The sequence below is a fragment of the Ursus americanus genome, chromosome 25, assembly GCF_024610735.1.
Source record: "Ursus americanus isolate L20-20 chromosome 25, mUrsAme1.1.p, whole genome shotgun sequence".
Lineage (NCBI taxonomy): Eukaryota > Metazoa > Chordata > Mammalia > Carnivora > Ursidae > Ursus > Ursus americanus.
In genome coordinates, this window is record NC_142151.1 from 29,518,227 (window position 1) to 29,538,534 (window position 20,308).

Genomic DNA, 20,308 nt, shown 5'->3' on the forward strand with positions numbered 1-20,308 from the left:
TTTTTCTTAAACCAGATTTGCCTATGAACTTGGCTGTATAGTGAAGACATCATGCTGGTTTTTGGATTTTATGCAGGTCCTACCTTTCCAGATCCCCTTTTGCATCTCCTCTCCTCTTATATGAACTTACTATAGTGTGTTGCTTGGAGGAGAGGAAAGTTCCAGGACACCAGAATGAATACACTTTGAAACACAGTGTCCGCTACTGAGAAAGTGAATGACTCAAATGATTGAGTAACACACCCTTTGCAAATCAAATGTTTCTCAGTTCTTTGCTTTCAACAAAATTGAAGGAAGATCTAAAGAAGAAGACGGCCAAAATTACATTAAAAATAAGCATTTCATAATTGATAACTGTAATTTTGAGCATGTATCTGAGAAAAAATTCAAATAATTGAATAATATCACTATAATAAAACCCCTTCCATTCCCAACTAATTATTTATGCTGTGAGTTGTCAAGTAAAAACAAATCTGGACAGGAAAGGAGAGATTTTTTTTTCATAAAGGCTATTGTGACGGGGGAGGAAGATATTGCCAAAGAGAGAACAGGTCACTGTAGTAAACAAGCTCAGAAGGAGCAGGGTGTAGAGGAATGGGATTGGCAGAGGGCACACTGAGCAGGTGGCATGATTGTACAGTTTTTCTTTGTGGTCAGACAATTCTTCAAGGGCCATTAAAGAGATTGTTCGATGCTGCAATGCTTGTCTAAGCTCAAGGGTAGGCCAAAGTTCAGGGGCCTGGGGGAAGGAGAGAAGCCTAAGGAAAGTTTGGTCAAGTCAGATTAGTGGCATTTTGTTCAGATTGGTCAGTACAGACAATTCAGCTAATCATTTATGAGAGAAAGAATGGGCATTTGGCAGGTCTGTCTGGCTTTGTCATAGGTAACAAGGCTCATTACTGAGTCTTAACTAAGTCGCATGGGGAAGGATGGCTTTTGGCAGTATGCCATTGCTTGAAACCCAAAAGGGTCCAGGGATTTTTTTTAACGATAGCTGTTTTCTAGGACAAGACTCAGGTAAAGTTCAACATTGCCAAAGATTCACACAGAATTGATGCTGAACCCTAAACCATTTTCTTACCTAGTCACAATCATCCATGGATACATGAATTAAAAAAACAAAAGAGCATCCATCTCACTAATATATATATATTCCCAATAAAATTTTACTTCCGTGTTGGAGTGACCACTGTCTCAGCTATTGGTGAGTGTTAGGTTCAGAACTGATAGAAAGACTTTCTAGATACATGTTTCCATGTTACAAATGCTTATTCCATGCAGACTACTCCATTCCGCAGTATCCTCAATTAAAATGTTGGCATCCTGATAGTTTTATCTAAGGATCCAAGATAGCAGCTACTGGTTGGTTGGTTGGTTGGTTGGTTGGTTGGTTGGTTTTTTTCAACAAAATAGCCCAATTTCTTTATATTGTTAATTCTGGACTTCTGTAGTGAATTGCACACCTCCACTGGAACCTTGGATAGTTTGATTAGTGAGGGACCTCAGTGGGGTGGCAAAGCAAATGATTACGGTATCCTTCCATGCCCCCCAATAGGGCATTAGAGAAGCTATGGGAATCAGCCTTTGTTTCAAGTAGTGGTCTTTGAGTTCTTGGCTCTTCCTTTTCCTTCTCACTGTTAGTGGTTTCATATCCAACAATGCAGTAAGCAGCAATCATGAGATGGTATTTTTAGCCTTTTCCCACTCAGCTGCTTCTCTTCGTCAACACTAGCGGGTGGCATTTCATCAGTTCTTAGTGACTCAGGTCAGTGTTTTTAAACTCCACTGATCAATTCTTGGACAGGATTATAAAATGGTATCCATCTCAAACAACATGATGGGTCAGCAATTTTCAGCCAACAGAAATCTCTGTTTTTCTTTTTATTATCCTTTAATACTTCCCTGTTCCCCTTTCCCCTATCCCTGGCAGTGGCCTTTCCACTCTCCGCTTCCATGAGTTTGACTATTTTAGATTCCTCATGTAAGTAGATCATATAGTATTTGTTCTTCTGTGTCTGGCTTATTTCATTTAGCCTAAGGTCTTCCAGGTTCATCCGTGTTGTCACAAATGGCAGGATTTCCTTCTTTTTTAAAAGCTGAATAATATTCCATTGCATGTATATACCACACTTTCTTTATCCATTCATCAGTGGATGAGCATTTAGGTTGCTTCCATGTCTTTGCCACTGTGAATAATGCTTCAGTGAATATGGCAGTGCAGATATTTCTTTTCAGATCCTGATTTCAGTTCTTTGGTTATACCCAGGGTTATACCCAGTGCAGATATTTCTTTTCAGATCCTGATTTCAGTTATTTGGTTATACCCAGGAGTGGGATTGCTGGATCATGTGGTAGTTCTATTTTTAGTTTTTGGAGGACCCTCCCAACTGTTTCCCATAATGGCTGCACCGATTTGCATTCCCACCAACAGTGCACTAGGATTCCTACTTCTGTATATCCTCTCCAACATTACCTTTTTATTTTTATTTTTTTAATAAAGCCATCCTAAGAGTTGTGGAATAATATCTCGTTGGGGTTTTAATTTGCATTTTCTGTTGATTAGTGATGTGTGCACCTTTTCATATCTCTTGGCTATTTGTATGTCTTCTTTGGAGAAATGTCTATTCAATTCCTTTGCCTATTTTTAAAAATTGCGTTATTTTTACTATTGAGCTGTAGGAACTCCTTTATATTTTGGATATTTACCCTTTATCAGAGATATGGTTTGCAAATATTTTCTCCCATTTTGTAGGTTGTCTTTACATTTTGTTGATTATTTCCTTTGCTGTATAGAAGCATTTTAGTTTGACATAACCAAAATTTCTCATTCCCTGTCTAATTTCTTACTGCATAAAAGTTTTGCCATATGGGGCACCTGGGTGGCTCAGTTGGTTAAGCATCTGCCTTCAGCTCAGGTCCTGATCCCAGGGTCCTGGAATCGAGTCCCGCATCAGGATCCCTGCTTCTCCCTCTCCCCCTGCCCCTGCTTTCTCACTCTTTCTCTTCCTCACTCACTCTCTATCTCAAATAAATAAATAAAATCTTTTTAAAAACTTTTTAAAAAAGGTTTTGCCATGTGGAATTAGGGATCTTCACCTTAATTTTCTCTTCAGATACAAATATGGGCTAATAGAAAGATTAAGAAAACATAATGTGCTTCCAATACCAGTTTATTTATCTTATTCAAAGGAAATAGGACAGATATTTCAGCAGCAAGCAAGCACCACTTTTAGCAAAAGGTATTATAATATCCCGGACATAGCTTCCAAGACCTCCCACTTCATGGGTCATACTCAATTGTACTGGATGAAGGTAAAGTAGGGTGGACCACCTTGGTTTTGGGAAGCTATTCCGCTATCTGCTCCTTGACTTTTTATACCCTATTTGTCACATTATTCCTCAGGGTGTGTGTAACTTACTAACATTCTTTAGAGCAGCTGAATCATATCAATGTTAAGTTATACAATAATCTGGACAACCTGATATATATATATAATGTCAATTGAAAGTATTTTATCAATGTTAATTTCCTGGATTTGATCATTGTACTATAGTTACATGAGGTGTTAACATTAGAGGAAAATATATATGGGAAATAAATAAAAATAATAGAGTAAAGAATATATGGGAGCTCTGTGCTATTTTAGCTTCGTGGTACCTAAAATTGCTTCAAAATAAATTTAAAAAAAAATCAGGAATGAGGCCAATTATCTTCAGTGACACATTTTAAGAAAAACATAAGATAAACATAAGAAAAACATAGGATAGTATTTGCCAGATCCCATACCACTTAAATAAGAATCTCTGGGGTGGGAACTAGGTATTGGTATCTTTTATTTATTAACCTATCTTTATTTATTTATTTATTTACCTATCTACTTACTTATTTTAGAAGGGGGGAGGGGCAGAGGGAGAGAGAGAATCCCAAGCAGACTCCACACCCAGCATGGGGTGGATCTTACAACCCTGAGATCATGACCTGAGCCGAAATCAAGAGTCAGATGTGTGGGGCTCCTAAGTGGCTCAGTTGGTGGAGCATCTGATTCTTGATTTTCAGGTCATGATCTCAGGATTGTGAGATTAAGCCCCACAGTGGGGTCCCCATTCAGTGGGGAGTCTGCTTGAGATTCTCTCTTCCTCTGCTCCTCTCCCACACCGTGCTCTCTGTCTCTAAAATAAATAAATAAATAAATAAATAAATAATCCTAAAAAAAAAAGTTGGACACTTAATTGAGCCACCCAGGCACCCTGGTATTAGAGTTTTTTTAAAAGCTCCGTTGGTGATCCCAATGTGCAGCTGAATTTAAGAGGCAATATTCTAGAGAATTAACAGTCATATGAACACCAATGTACTCACCACTCACTTTTAAAAATACTCAGTTTTAAGAAATACAAAGTGAACTCCTTCCTGATCACATCACATTTTTCCTAAAAGTATTTCCATCCTGATTTTGGTTTTCCTCATTCTCTTGATTTTCTTCATAGTTAACCAAATATGCATGTATTCTTAAAACATGTAGTTTTATTTTTGCATTTTAACTTAAGTGGAATCGATACTATATGTATTTTTTGGCAGCTTTTTTTTTCACTTAACATTATGTCTATGAAATGTATAGATTGTTTTAACTTATGTAGCTATAGTTTATTTTCAATAATATCAATATGTTATATTATCATATCATACTTCATTTTTCATTCTATTTGAACACATCTGGGCAGTTTCCAGTGTTTTACCATTATAAGCAATCCAACTATGAACATTCTTACAGCCTTCTTGTGCCCACATGCAAGAGTTTCTCCAGGGAACATGCTCAGGAAATAGAATTGCTGAGTCATAAGGCTCATTCCTTGCAGCTTTTCCAGATAATGGCTAATTGATTTCCAAAGGGAACACACCAGTTCAGACTACCATCAGCAGTGTGTAAGATTGCCTATTGCTCCACATCCTTGGCGATACTTAATTTGTTTTGTTTTGTTTTGTTTTTGGCAATATGGTGGGTACAAAATTATATCATTTTATGGTTTTAATTTACTCTGCTCAGACTACTAGTGAAATTGTGATTATTTTCCTTTTCTCATTGGCTGTTAATTCCTGACATGTCTGTATATGCCTTCAAAGATGTTCAGGATATGCTACCCCAAAATATGCCACTTTGGCATAAGAGATATTTTGAGCTAAAGGCAATTGAAAATCAACAGATGTAGGAATAGTTCTCTGCCCTCCCCTTTACTGCCTAAAAGCATGGCATCAATTTCCCTTTGTGAAAGTGTCCCCCTTCTCTGGTGCCAGGAAGAAGAAAGTAACTCTTCTCAATGGAGATGGAGAGCCGGCACCAAGATGAGGTTACAGAAACAAACCTTACCAAAATAAGATAACCCTTATCTTTCACTGGCTTTCCCCATATATCTCCGCAATTAATTGTCGCTTGAAGTCAAAACCTGCCTCATACCTTTCCCCCATTTTTCTTATGAGTTGTTTTGTATTTCTTATTTATTTGTAAAAGTTATTTACATATTCTGGTTCTAATCCTCCTGATCTTTGTCAGGATTATATATGTGTACCAATTATCTTCTTCCAGTTTGTCGTTTGAATTTTCATTTTCTTTGTGGGGTCTTTTGATGAACAGAGTTTTTAAATTGTAATATAATGCAGTTGACTGATCTTTTTCCTTTAAATTATGTCCATTTTTTCCTATTTTAAATGGTGAAATATCAAAATTTGGAACTAAATAGGGATGCCATCTATCACTATAATTTGTATTATTATCTTAAATCTCCTAATAAATTCAGTAAAATTTTTTAAAAGTAAAAAAAAAAAACAAAAAACCTGGCATATATGCTGGAAAAGAAAAGATAAAATGATCCCTTTTGGCTGATTATAAGATTTATTTCTGGAAAGACCAAAGACTCTGGTAAAAAGCGAACAAACAAAAAGCCTACTAGAATCAATGAGAGTATTAATATGGTAGTTGCATTCAAGATAAATATACAAAAGGTATAAAGTCAATGTTTTCACAATTCTAGAAATAAGCATCTATAAATTAAAATGGGAAAATAGTCTAGTCACAATAGTTGACAAAAACTGTAAAATACTTAAGGCTAAATTTAGTAATAAGTAGCATTAGTTGAGCATATTTTTTTTAGCAATAAAGTATTTTTTTATTTAAGATATGTACATTTTAAAAAAGATTTTATTTATTTATTTGATAGAGAGCTGGAGAGAGAGTGAGAGAAAGCACAAACCAGGGAGCGTTAGAGGGAGAGGGAGAAGCAGGCTCCCCACTGAACAAGGAGCCCGATGCAGAGCTCCATCCCAGGACCCCAGGATCATGACCTGAGCTGAAGACAGACACTTAACCGACTAAGCCACCCAGGCTCATACCTAAGGTATGTACATTTTTTTTAGACATAATGCTATTGTACACTTAATAGACTACAGCATAATGTAAACATAATTTTATATGCATTAGGAAACCAAAAAATTCATTTGGATCACTTTATTGTGATATTCACTTTATTGAGGTGGTCTGAAACTAAAGCTGCAATATTTCTGAGGTATGCCTATATTTTAACCAGTGAGGTTTTTGTCTGTATAGTTGTAAATGATCTTTCATACAGCCACCAGATTGGCATATTTTTAAATGCAAATTTGAAAATGTTTATCCTCTGCTTATCTTTTAATGACTTCCTACTCCCTGCAGTATTTAGTTTAATCCTTTGAGTATACAAGATACTATCTTGTACAGTATCCCACATTCCGTTCATTCATCTGATTGTATTACTTTATTGTTTAAAGTTGTTTTTTCAACACATACATGTGTGCCCAAGATGTGCTGTTAACTTAAATAATTTCTGAATTTTATCAAATGTATATCACATTATCTGTCGTATTATCAGTCTCAGCTTTTTCATTCAAATGTAACATTACTTGGATTCTTCCATATTGATGTGTGCAAGTTCATTTATTCATTTTCACCACTACATAATATTTTATACACATTCACTCTCTTGTTGAAGAGCATTTAGGTGTTTTGTGTTTTTGTTTTTACTGTTACAAGTAGTCATAAAGCAAGCATTCCTATATTTGGGTTGTGGTGTACATAAACTAGTTTCTCTTAGGTATATAGCTGGTAGTAGAGTTACTTCTCACAAAAATGCCTATATTGATTTATATCCTTTCCACTGATGTGTGAGACATATGTTGACCCACATCTTCTCCAATACTTGACATTATGTTCGCCAATCAGATGGGTAGAAAATGGCATGTCATTATGGTCTTGATTGTGGCCCTCATTACTGTTGAAATGGAATATCTCTTCATTTTTATTGAACTTAGTATTTCTTTAAGTGTAAACCTGTTCATGATCTTTGTCCATTTTATTTCCAGTGGCTTGGTTCTTCTCCCATTCATTTATAGTTGTTCTTTTTATAATCTTGATATTAATCCTTTAATCAGTTACATGTAATGAATATATCTTCTTCAAGTTTGTGTCTTGACTTTTCATTTTCTTTAAGGTGTTTTTGGTGAGTACACATTCTTGATTTTATATGGGCAGACTTTTCATATCCTCTAGGTTTAGTACTTTCTGTGTCTTAAGAATTCCTTCACTAGCCAAAAGCCAGAAACATATTTATCCATATTTGCTACTAAAAGTTTAAATTTTTTACTTTTGATTTTCAAGTCCTTAATCTCTCTGTGATTGATTTTTATCATGGTGTGAGTTAGGGATCCAATTTCTTTTTTTTTTATATGGATAATTATTTTTCCAGCTGAATTTATTGAATAATCCCTCTTTCCCCCCACCGATCCACCATGCTTCACTTTCATACATCGAACTTCTCCCACTCCTATAGCACATATTGCTTTAATTACTATACCTCTATAATAAGTAGAAGTTGAGCAAGTTTCCTTTTTTATTCTTCTTGCGTGTCTGATTATTAGTAAGAATGCAATATGACTGTATAAAAGCAGAAGTGATTGTATTTATAGACATGAGTCCACTGGTTGAAACTGTTCAAATTGCTACGACTATCAACCATGTCTTGTAACGGGGATGAAGGGGTACAAAAGCACCTGGCTCCAGGGGTCCCAAACAGACCAGGTTCAGCTACTCACCACTGACAAAATCCAAAGGCGGAGAGTGGTGGTGGTAAAAGAAGAAATTTATTTCAGTGAGGCCAACACCAGGAAGATAGTGGACTAATGTCTCAAAAACTGTCTCCAAAATGCTGAAAATACTTCTAGGTTTATATAAGGAAAATGTGAGACAAAGGTAGGTGGGTTACATGCAGGTGGGCAGTAAAGGTCAGGTTGATTGTTGCCTGTTGCTGTCAACCACAGGAGGCATTGCTGGCTTGGGGCAGTTGTTACTGCTTGAGGAGTAGTTTTGTTTTTTTGCCTGAGTTAAGAGAGAACTGGAAAGAAGAACTTAATGAATTAGAAAGTACAGACTGAGGTGCAAATGAAGGTAGTTGAAGTCTTCTTTTAGTCTTGCTAAAGGAACCATGAGCATTGGTTAATCCATTGAGTAGGTTAAAAAGAGGTCATTTAAGGAAGCTTCTGTTGTGCTCATTTATATTATAACATGTATGACATTATATTTCAATAATTACATGTCTTTCTTCTTTACTTAGCTGAGATTCATGAAAACCCATATAAGTTATATTCTTTTTTGTATTTCCAGAAGTCTGGAACATGCTTAGCAAATAATAAATACTTAACTCCTATTTGTTGAGTGAATGCATAGATGTGGATCTACTAAAAAGAATCCTGGGAAAGTCACTGGGACTTTGAGAGTTTAGGGCAAGTTAGGACAGAAGATATGCCTCAATGAAGCCACAAGCTTAACCTAAATCACTGAGTTTTGGGACAGTTGATTGCCAAATAAAAATATCATATTTTGAGCATAGGTTGGTGGTGTTCTACTATACACAACCAAATAATCAGATTGCCCAGTAGCTAAGACTGAAAAATGTTATGGTACCGAGATACAGAACAAACTCACAAAATACAGGAGTAGAAAGTGTAGCTCTAAACATTACGGTGGCCACAATGGAGGAAAAATGAAATACTCAACTATCTCACAAAACATTGGTACTTCTAACATATCCCCAGCATATCAAGGTGCTCATTGTTTCCATATTCTAGGGATCACAGGTGACAAATTTGAATGATAGTAAATGTTTTGTTCCCTGATAAATAGGAAATTCAATTGTACAGAAGTCATTATTACATGTGCTCTGTGTTCCTTAAACTCTTGACTTTAATATTCACAGTTCATTAGCCTTTTTCATAGAAACTTACAGTATAATTATCACTATATTTTTCAATATTATTTTCTAAAAAATAAGCTTTAATGTGATTACCTAAAATTTTATATGTATATGGATAGTTATTAAATTTCTAGAATTTCCTTTGAAGTGACTTTCTTTACCTTTGCATCGGACAGTTCTCTCTAGAGACTTACTCAGATTCCCAGAGTTGGTATGAAGATTAAGCTGAAGACATTTGAGATATAGCAGATGCAGAAAGAAGCCTTTTCAGAGTTTCCCTTATCTGACTAATAGGCAGAGAGTGAAGCTGCCATAAATTCCTCTCTGAGAGAGCCTCACTCCTAGGGAGAAGACTGACTATACTCACACAGGGATGAGAAATTGCATAAACAAACATTATCACAGACTGTCATACCTTCCATTTGTTTCCCTAAAAGCCCATTTGCTCTTCCCATGGAAGCCCTTTCTCCCTCCTCCCATTCCCCTATTAAATTGGTATATAAGCACTTATCTCTAGCTATTCAGGGAAACTCTTCATCTGAATGCTCCTACATGTGTGTGAATAAAATGTGTTTTCTTCTGTTAATCTGTCTATTGTCAATTAATTTGCAGGTCCCTGGCTATAAGACCTAAGTCAGTAGAGGAAAAATTTTTCCCCAAATATGTTCAAAATTGGTTAAATCCAGTTTGTTTTTATTTCCTGGCTTGGTTTTGAAGGAGGGATTCTATTTGTGCTGCATATCAGAAGACAAAGAAGTAAATGTTCATAAAAACATAGTGTCTCTGTTAGAAACTCATTAAATTTGGTTGATTTTCAATTTGTTCAAAGAGGAAGGAGAAGGAAAGAGAGATAGGAAATGGATTATCAGAGTGAAGTGTTGGGTGAGGTAGTTGAGAGGTAAACAGGGACCTTGGCAGCTCAGGTTTTTTCAAGTCAGATAGCTTTCCCGTTCCTAGGCCTTTGGGATTATTGTGGCACCTGATCTTCCTGACAGTTATTTCTGAGGAGGAAGAAGAACTTTCCTCTACCCTCTTAAGTTCTGTACCTGCAGTCTACAAATTAAATTGGCAAAAGACAGAGAACAGAAAGAAAAGCATATAAATTCTTATTGATAGTAATATTTTCAATTTTGCATGCATGGGAGTTCACAGAAAAGAAGTGAAACTTGAAAAGGTAGTTAGGCTTGAAAGCATATACACCATTTTAACAAAGGGCAATAAATTGTAGAAAGTACTAGATAAAGGAAGGGAGGCTTTTAGAGAAGGTAAATATGTGGGGAAACTAATGGAAAATAACAATTATTTTAGTAAGATTTGTTTGTGTAGACTCGTCTCAGTGCCAACTGTCCATCTTCATGGTCATAGAACTCCCCTGGAAAGGAGATTTATGGCTGTCATTTTTCAGAAGTTTCTACTTTTAATCAGATAAAGGAATCTCTAAGAAGACTTCTTTCTCCATCTGTTAATTCTTAATTGCCTTCAGTTTGAAATACTACATATTTTGGCATATTTTGGAATAGCTTATTCTCATTCATTTCTCAGAGCCTCCCATTACAGTCCTTTACAGTTTTCTGTGACATCAAAGCAACGAATATGTCCATGATAATTTCCTAGGCTGCAAAGAAAAAAACTGGACTAAGACTACTTCCAGCTCTCAATTTCTATAATTCTATGACCTGGCTAACACAAGACACTTCAAACTCTTCCAGGTATAACTTTTCCCAAAGTTACTAACATATATTTGAACTTTACATTGTCTGAAATAAGGCCCTTCTGAAGATGTTACTCAGAGAGTGACTCATAGTTTTTGGCTTCACAATATCCTTCTTCAGGTCTTGCCTTTCCATGTTACTTCAGTTTCACAGCAATTAATAATAATAATAACAGGCAATATCATGAATGTTTACTATGTGCCATAGTGCTAAGTGCCTTACATACATTTTCTCATTTAATTTTCACAATAATTCTATAAAGAGTGGTATTAATATTATTCCTTTTTGTAGTCTAAGAAACTGACTTACAGAGGCTAAGCACCTTATTCAAGATTAAACAGCTGTTAAGTGGTGAATCTGGCATTCAAACTCAGTCACTGACTATAGAACTGTGTATAATTGTGCAGCACTCAATTCAAATCAACTTTTAAATGTTTCCCTTTTTTTAGAACAAACATTACATGAATACATTTTTTTAAGAGCCCCATTTTATACAACTGTCTAAAAGAAAACACAGAGCACTTCCCTAACTTTGACTGGGCAAAGATGTTGGCCGTGTATCCTTCCAAGCCTTTGCATTTAGGGAAAAATTTGCTTCAGTGGAAAACCCTATTGTCTACAGTACACTTTCTTTGGTTATCTGATTCTGAGCCTAAGAGAGCTATTATACACCTCTGTAAGTTTGTTAGCAATTCAAAATAATTGATTGATACATCAAAGCATTGAAAACAACGCAAAATAATTCTTGCCCATGGATATGCAAATGATGTCTGTTTAAATGGAGGACAACCCACTTGCCCCACCCCAAGCCAGTTTTGCTTTCATTTGCACGTTGATTTCAGCATTTCTTTATTCCACATTAATTAGTTCTTCTTTGACTTCTTTGAATAGGTTATAACATCTTTCTTGGTTTTTCTCTTGCAATTAATGAGATAAGTAAAATCTTTAACATTAACAATATAGATCTACACGTAGTGGGGATGTGATTTAGACTTTATGACTCTTGCATCACTTCTCATTAGTCTGCTCCAGCCACCAGGATGACAGATTATTTGCGGTTTTGCTCTCTTTGATTTTGTGTTTTTTAAGGCAGCTGACTTGGAACCCCACATAGATTGGCCACACACACACACACACACACACACACTCTCAAGGTCACGGTGAGAGACAGGTCCCTGGCATGTTGTTTTGGCCATTCACCAGGAGCAGCTGGTAGCAATAATAAAACCTTGTGGTATTCCAGCACTCAAATTTCTGCTCTCAGGTTATGATCTCTGAGTCTTTTTTTTTTAACGATCTCTGATTCTATTGTCAGCTTCTCCTTTATATAAGATTGTCAAGCCCCTCCAAGACACAGAATGTGCTTTATTAACCATGCTACCACAACCCTGACCTCTCTTAAATACTCCAATCTCTGGGAGCATTTTGCCTAAAGGGTGGTAGTGTACCAAGTCTGTTGCAAAGAGCACTTGGTACTACGTTTTTGCAAAATGTCTCATATCACTCCACATACACTGAGGTGCATTTGCTGCCAGAAAACAGAAACCATTTACCAAGAGCCCTCTGATCTCTAGTGCCCAAGCTGCTAGGCCTACTTCTGTTCACTTATTCTCTGGGACCAATGGAATAGAGCTGGAAGGGATGCCAAGGAGGAACAAGAAAAGGCATTACAGGAGAGGAAAATAAACTTTTCCTCTACCCTCCAAAGTTTTCTGCCTGGTGCCCTACAGATTCGACTGATAAAAGACAGATTAACAAGAAAGAAACAAAGTTTCTTAACACATGCAGTGTGTATACACACAAAAGAAACTGGAGGCGGTGAGTAATTCAAAAGGGTAGTTAGAGAATTTGGACTTACGTAACATCTTAACAAAGAACAATAAATTTGCAGGGAAATGACAAGAAAACAAGAAGGGTTTTAGGCTTCCAAGTGTGGCAAATTATGGGAAAGTAAATATGTAAGGGAAAATAATGGAAGATAAGGGTTATTTTAGTAAAGTTGATATGTAGATTCCTCTCAGTGCCATCTCTGGGCTAATAAGATTCTCTGGTGATTAAGAGTCTAAGTGTGTTTTCAGAGCTGGAGCAAACCACCCTAAAATTTGTATGGAACCACAAAAGACCCTGAACAGTCAAAGCAACCTTGAAAAAGAAAACAAAGCTGGAGGGATCACAATTCTGGACTTCAAGTTATATTACAAAGCTGTAATATAGTGATGTGGTATGGTACTGGCACAAAAATAGACACATAGGTCAATAGAACAGAATAGAAAACCCAAAAGTGAACCCATAATTAAATGGTCAATCAATCTTCAGCAAAGTAGGAAAAAATATCCAATGGAAAAATCCTAGAAGAGAACACAGTCAGTAACTTCTTTGACATCGGCTGTAACAACTTCTTTCTAGATATGTCTCCTGAGGCAAGGGAAATGAAATAAAAAATAAACTATTGGGACTACATCAGAATAAAAAGCTTCTACAGGGCAAAGGAGACAATGAAACCAAAAGCTAGCCTATGGAATGGGAGAAGATATTTCAATCTGATAAAGGGCTAGTCCAAAATATATAAAGACCTTATAAAATTCAACACCTCAAAAATGAATAATCCAATTAAAAATGGGCAGAAGACTTGAATAGAAATTTTTCCAAAGAAGACATACAGATGGCCAACAGACACATGAAAAGATGCTCAACATCATTTACCATCAGGTAAATGCAAAGCAAAACTGCAATGAGTTATCACCTCATACCTGTCAGAATGGCTAAAACCAACAACACAAGAAACACTAGGTGTTGGCAAGGATGTGGAGAAAGGGGAGCCTCTTGCACTGTTGGTGGGAATGCAAACAGGTGTAGCCACTCTGGAAAACTGTAACGAGGTTCCTCAAAAAGTTAAAAGTAGAGCTACCCTATGATCCAGCAATTGCACTGCTATGTGTTTACCCAAAGAACACAAAAATACTAATTCAAAAGGATACATGCACCCTGATGTTTACAGCAGCATTATCTACAATAGCCAAATTATAGAAACAGCCCAAGTGTCAATCAACTGATGAATGGGTAAAAAAGAGGTGGTATATATACACAATGGAATATTACTATGCCATAAAAAAGAATGAAATCTTGCCATTTGCAACAACATGGAGCTAGAGAATACAGTGCTAAGTGAAATGAGTCAGTCAGAAAAAGACAAATATCATATGATTTCACTCATATGTGGAATTTACGAAACAGAACAAATAAGCAAAGGGCGGGGGGGGGCAAAGAAGAGAGAGAGAGGCAAACCAGAAAACAGACTCTTAGAGAACAAACCCCATAGAGACCCCATAGAGAACAAACTGATGGTCACTAAAGAGGAGAGGGGTGGGAGATGGGTTAAAATAGGTAATGAAGATTAAGGAGTGCACTTGTGATGAGCAGCCAGTGTTGCATGGATGTGTTGAATCACTGTATTGTAGACCTGAAATTAATACTACACTGTATGTTAACTAACTGGAATTTAAATAAAAACTTAGGGGTGCCTGCCTGGCTCAGTCCGTAGAACATGTGACTCTTGATATCAGGGCTGTGAGTTCAAGCCCTATACTGGGCATAGAGCTTACTTAAAAAATAAATAAATAATAAATAAATAAATAAAACTTTCAAAAATTTTTTGAAAAAAATCCATGTGTTTTTAGGCAAGTGAAGGGGCAGAGAACTTTTTTGGTATCTGATGTTTCTCAATTTTCTTCAGGTTACAATAATTCTGATGCCAAAGTGGCATATTTGGGAGTGACATATTTTGATCCCCTATACCACCCAAGGAGATACAGAAGAAGGATTTTGAAAATATATCCCAGAGAGTGGAGTAAAAGGGGTTGAAGTGTGAAAACCAGGGTTTGGCGTACCAGGAAAGCCAGGAAGAGATAATGTGTCAAGTAGGGAGTGATTAATAGTGTCAAATGACACATGAGGACAAAGTAAGAAATGAGAACAAACTTTTGGATTTGTTCATTATAATGTCATTGGGACATTCAACTGATGAATTTCAGTGGCAAGTGAGTGGGAAGGCTAGACCGCAGTAGGTTATGGGGCAAGTGGGTGGGGAGAAAGAGAACAATATTTTATACTGCTCTTGAGAGGTTTAACAAAGAAAAAAGGAAATAGTAGAAGAGAAATGAAAAGGGTTGTCCCCAGAAATAAATTCTTCAAGGGAACACTCACTGCTCTTTGTTTACACGTAGTGTAGAACTTACAAGGACTCTTCTTCATAAAACCCTGGGCCCTTAGGGTCCCAGGATAAATTAAAAAACAGACTGATTACCATAATCTTTAAAAAAATTATTAGTAATGTTAATATCATAGAAGCAGAAACTCAACATCTCAATCTGAACTTAAGAAACTTTCTTTTCTGTGAGAAATTAACTGTTACAATTGCCAAGGATACTACCCAACAAGGTAACTCCGAGCCTATGGTACAGAAAGGCTCACAGACAATTTAAGGTACCCAAATCACATGGTTTAGTGAATAAATCTGAAGCAAGCAAGTGGTAAGGGGAAAGAGGTGGAGTGAGATTAACACAATTAAGATAGGGTTTGAGTGAAAAATAAAAATGAAAAAGATAGGGTGCAAGTGGGATACAATGGCCTTATCACCTGAATCCTGAGATACATGATGTTCATATGTTCTGCCTCTCTTTCTGCCGCAGCAGCCTTCCCTGCTACTCACATGGTTTCAGGAACCAGACTTGAAGTTTGGGCAAGAGGGTTCAATTACAGGAAAGGTATCTGGGTCCAATGACACACACTTTCTGTATCAGAGAGACCCAGAGGTAAGTATACCTAGCCACAGCTGTAACTTGCCAGTTAGCCTGCTGAACAACCATGCTTTTTATCTGCATAGCGATGGCTCTGTTACCGATCTACCAGAGCCGCTAAGTTAGGAAACTGGCACGCTGCCACAACCTGCTGCTCCATTCCAGGGAATACTGAGGGGCTGGACAAATGGAAAGTGAAGCTCCCAGCTGGGTTTGCCAACATACTTGGATAAACTCTTTACAAGAGAAGCCAATAACTTAAGAGAACAGGGTTTGGAAAAGAGAAAGGGAGAAATTTATTTCAGGGAGTGGCAGCCTGGGGAGGTGGCAAGCTCTAGGCTTACCAGCTGACTTCTCTGTCTGCAAGATAAACACCTGAAGCTCTATGAGGAGAGGTTGCAGGAGTGGGGTAGTGCATGCAAGAGAGCAGGCAGGGAGCACGTTGATCATGGGTGGGGGTTTGTGTGTGCTCAGCATGTGATCATGGGCAGGGAAGGGGAAGTGTGGGGTGTGGTCTTCTAGGCATTGTGTTTGCTATCAGGGCTTTTCTGGCCTGGTGGTTGGAATGTTCCGGTCACTGTAAAACATCTTCATCAATCCCTCAAGAAAGTACGATAAGAAATAAGAACAATGGGTTTTAGTTTGAGCATGAGTTAAGTGGTCTTGTCTATTTCTGGTTTTAACTGTTGTGGTCTATAGTTGAGCAAGAGGGATTGCTGACTGTCCAGCTATGACTTCATAAACACTGAGCACTTGTTTTTCTTGTATGTATTTAATGTATCACAGTTTTTTATTGCTTCATATATCCCATGTATATTCAATGTTCATGAATACAATGTTCATGAACACATCTTGTGAATTCAACCTGTCTCACAAACTACTTGCCTCTAAACAATTCAATGTATCCTCATGTGTTTTCAAGTTTTCTATAGTAGAAGTGAATAATACAGTTTAAATAGGATGGCACATAGCTATTACACTTTCAAAAAGATTTTTCTGATGAATCTCTGCCCATTATTCTTGGATCTTCTCCAGTTCTGTTTCTTCCTGCCTTCATCATCGTAACAGTCCGCATTCAGTAATAACCTGATTCATTAACAAGAGCAAGAGGTGAGACTTCTGATTTGGGGTTTTTGAGAGTCTTGGCTTCTTTATGATATATCTAGAGTAGCTGGTGGGGCGATGGTTCAGTGGCACTTGAGGGACTCAGGAAGCAGCCATTTTACTTTCTTGAGAGCTTCCTTTTTCTGTCTAATGCAGAAAATGGTCCCTGGAGCCACAGTTAGGACAGCCTAGACAGGACTGTCCTTTCAAGTCCTTTAGCTTCAGCTCTTGTGGCACATAGTCCTTAAACATGACCATCATTAATTCTTCCTTCCTTCCATACATGTGCTGCTCCGGCCATTAAGAGGTGATTATTGGGGTGCCTGGGTGGCTCAGTCAGTTAAATGTCTAAATCTTCATATCAGGGTCACAAGTTCAAACCCTGTGTTGGGCTTCATGCTGGGCGTGGAGCCTACTTAAGAGAAAAAAAAAAGAGGTTGAGATTATTTCCTTTTTGTGCATCTGGTCTGACCTATAACTTGCCTTGACTAGTAGAATGAGGTGCAAGTTAAAGGGACCTGCAACCCACCAAGATGGTATAAAGATTGTTTTAAAATGAAGATATTTGAGATACACAGCAGATGCAAAAAGACTTCTCTGAGCTTCCCTTATCTGACTTAATACAGAGACTTCCAGGATGAGAAATTGCATAAAGAAATGTGATTACAAGTTGTAATACTTTCCATTTGCTCTCCTATTTCTTTCTCATAGAAGTCCTATATCTACACCCCCTCCTCATTCTCCTGTTAATATATAAACCTTTATCCCTGACTGTTCAGTGAGTCTCTTCTTTTGGACATTCGTCCATGCATGTGAATAAAATTTGGTGGGGTTTTTTTTTCCTCCCTGTTAGTCTGTCCATTGTCAATTAATTTCCATGTTCTCAATGAATAGACCTAAGTTGGTAAAAGAAAAGTTTTCCTTTCAACAAAGTGATGCTATGCCAGTTCTAGGCTTAGCTTTTCAGGAGTCTGGAAGTTTCCATTTTTGTTTCAAGAAGCTAGATTCCATGATGTTGTTGAAGAGGAAGAATTTCCTGTCCCCTTCAAGGTCTCTCTAGCTGGACTGTGAATCAAATTGACATGAGACAGATTGCCAGGAGAAAATCAGATTTAACTTCCTTGATACAGGGAATCCACACAGACATGGAAATTCCAAAGACAGGCAAAAGGAGTTATATATGTCATCCTGAACTAAGCAGAAGGGAGTAGGGGTCTGGGACTTCAAAGGGGAGGAATGCAATTCACAGGGCAATAAGAAGAGCAGATGCTTGGTAATTAGATGTTTGCCCTGCTATAAAGGTGGGTCACTCAGATAATATTTATCTCTGGCAATAACCCTTATTCTGGGAAAGACCCCAATTTAGGTTCTTCTGTGTAGTTAAGGGAGGGGCAAAAGTTTATCTTGAGCCCACAGCATCTGCACTGCCTTCAGCTCAAAATAGTCCACATGTCAAAGTGGCACATTTTGGGGGGCCTACCCTAAATCGCCTCAGTGTAAAGAAGTTCAGGCAAGACTACTGAAGGGAGAGAGAAAGGCCAGGTGGAGGAGCACTGAGGCATTAGAAGTGTGACTGACATCTTGGGCCTTCCAGCCTAGCCAAGCCCATAGCTGAAATCAGCCTAGTGAGTGACCATGGCTGTTGCCACATGGAGCAGAGGAACCATGTAGTCAAACCCTGCCTGGAGTTTAAACTACAGAACCATGAGTAGTTTGGAATAGTTTATTATCTAGCAATACATAACTAAAATAGCTACAGATTTTAGCATGATTTCCAGGCAAGGCTCTTTTCCCATAATTTGTAGCATTCTTCTAAGGAGCATCTACAGAGCTTATAAGTAAGTATCCTGTCCAAAAAAATGGGGAAAAGAGAAAACTCTTGATGAGTTGCTGTGGAAAACTGCTGATTCATGTTTTCTGTGCCTCCCATGAACCAGCCGTCAAATGTAGCTCTGGATATGGCAGACCCTCCCAAAGGGGCCGCTGTGTGTCCCTAATAGCTTTGTATCTTTCACAACTACTTATATGAAAACATCTACACTTTAGTGTTTATCGCATGCTGAAGCCCAGAGACTCCAACAGTCCTCCCTATCTTGATATGAAAGAACATTACAGTTGGCCCTGAATAACACAGTAGAATACAGTATATAATAGAATACAGTATATAATAGATATAATATACAAAATATGTGTTTACTGACTTATGTTATTGGTAAGGTTTCTGGTCAACAGTAGGCTATTAGTAGTTAAGTTTTTGGTGAGTTAAAAGTTATATGTGGATTTTTGACTGTGTCAATGTGGGGCAGTGCTCCTAACCCATGCATTTGTCAGAGTCCACTGTAATTGTAAATTCTTTAACACTGACAATATCTACTAGCTGGTTGCTGTCTAGACACATTATTTCATTCAACTCTCATATTAATATAAGGCAGTTATTATCATGCCCATTTTACAGCTGAGCTATAATTTGATTCAGGGCTCAGGAAAACTTTTCTGTGAAGGCCGGACAATAAGCGTTTTAGGCTTTTTGGACCATATGGTCTCTATTGCAGCTACTCCACTCTTTTGTTGTACAACTAAAGCAGTTATAGAGGATATCTATCTATAGATAGATGTTTATCATTGTCAAGTTTTTATTTATATTCTAGTTTTTAACATACAGTGTAATTCAAGTGTACAATTTAGTGATTCATCACTTATATACAACACCCAGTGTTCATCACAAGTGCCTCCTTAATCCCCACCACCCGTTTAACCCATCCCCCCACCTACCTCTCCTCCAGTAACCCTCAGTTTGTTCTTTATAGTTAAAAATCTGTTTTCTGGTTTGCCTTTTTTTTTTTTCACCTGTTCATCTGTTTTGTTTCTTAAGTTCTACATATTAGTGAAATCATATGGTATTTGTCTTTCTCTGACTCACTTATTTTGCTTAGGATAATACTCTCTAGCTCCATCCCCGTCATTGTAAATTACAAGATTGCATTCTTTCTAATGACTTTTGTCTAATGACTTACTAATTCCATTGTATTTATACATCTTCTATCCTAGTTCATCAGTCCATGGACACTTGGGCTCTTTACATAATTTGACTATTGTTGATGATGTTGCTATAAACATTGGGGTGCATGTATTCCTTTGAATCAGTACTTTTGTATCCTTTGGGTAAATACCTAGTAGTGCGATGCTGGATTATAGGGTAGTTCTATTTTTAACTTTTTGAGGAACCTCCATACTGTTGTCTATAATGGCTGCACCAGTTTCCATTCCCACCAACAGTGCAAAAGGATCCCTCTTTCTCTGCATCCTCACCAGCACCTTTTGTTTCTTGTGTTGTTAATTTTAGCTATTCTGACTGGTGTGAGGTGAATCTCATTGTAGTTTTGATTGGTATGTCCCTGATGATGAGTGATGTTGAGCATCATT

At 37.3% G+C, this 20,308-nt stretch overlaps 1 protein-coding gene across 3 annotated transcripts in view; it reads left to right on the plus strand.

The window, feature by feature from the left end:
- RESF1 (retroelement silencing factor 1) overlaps positions 1-20,308 on the plus strand; it is a 305,299-nt gene that overhangs the window by 93,015 nt on the left and 191,976 nt on the right. For all 3 annotated transcript variants that reach the window (XM_087855759.1, XM_087855757.1, XM_087855758.1), the window contains exon 4: positions 6,211-6,387. The gene's annotated coding sequence lies outside the window, so the exon portion shown is untranslated. The remainder of the gene's footprint in view (positions 1-6,210; positions 6,388-20,308) is intronic.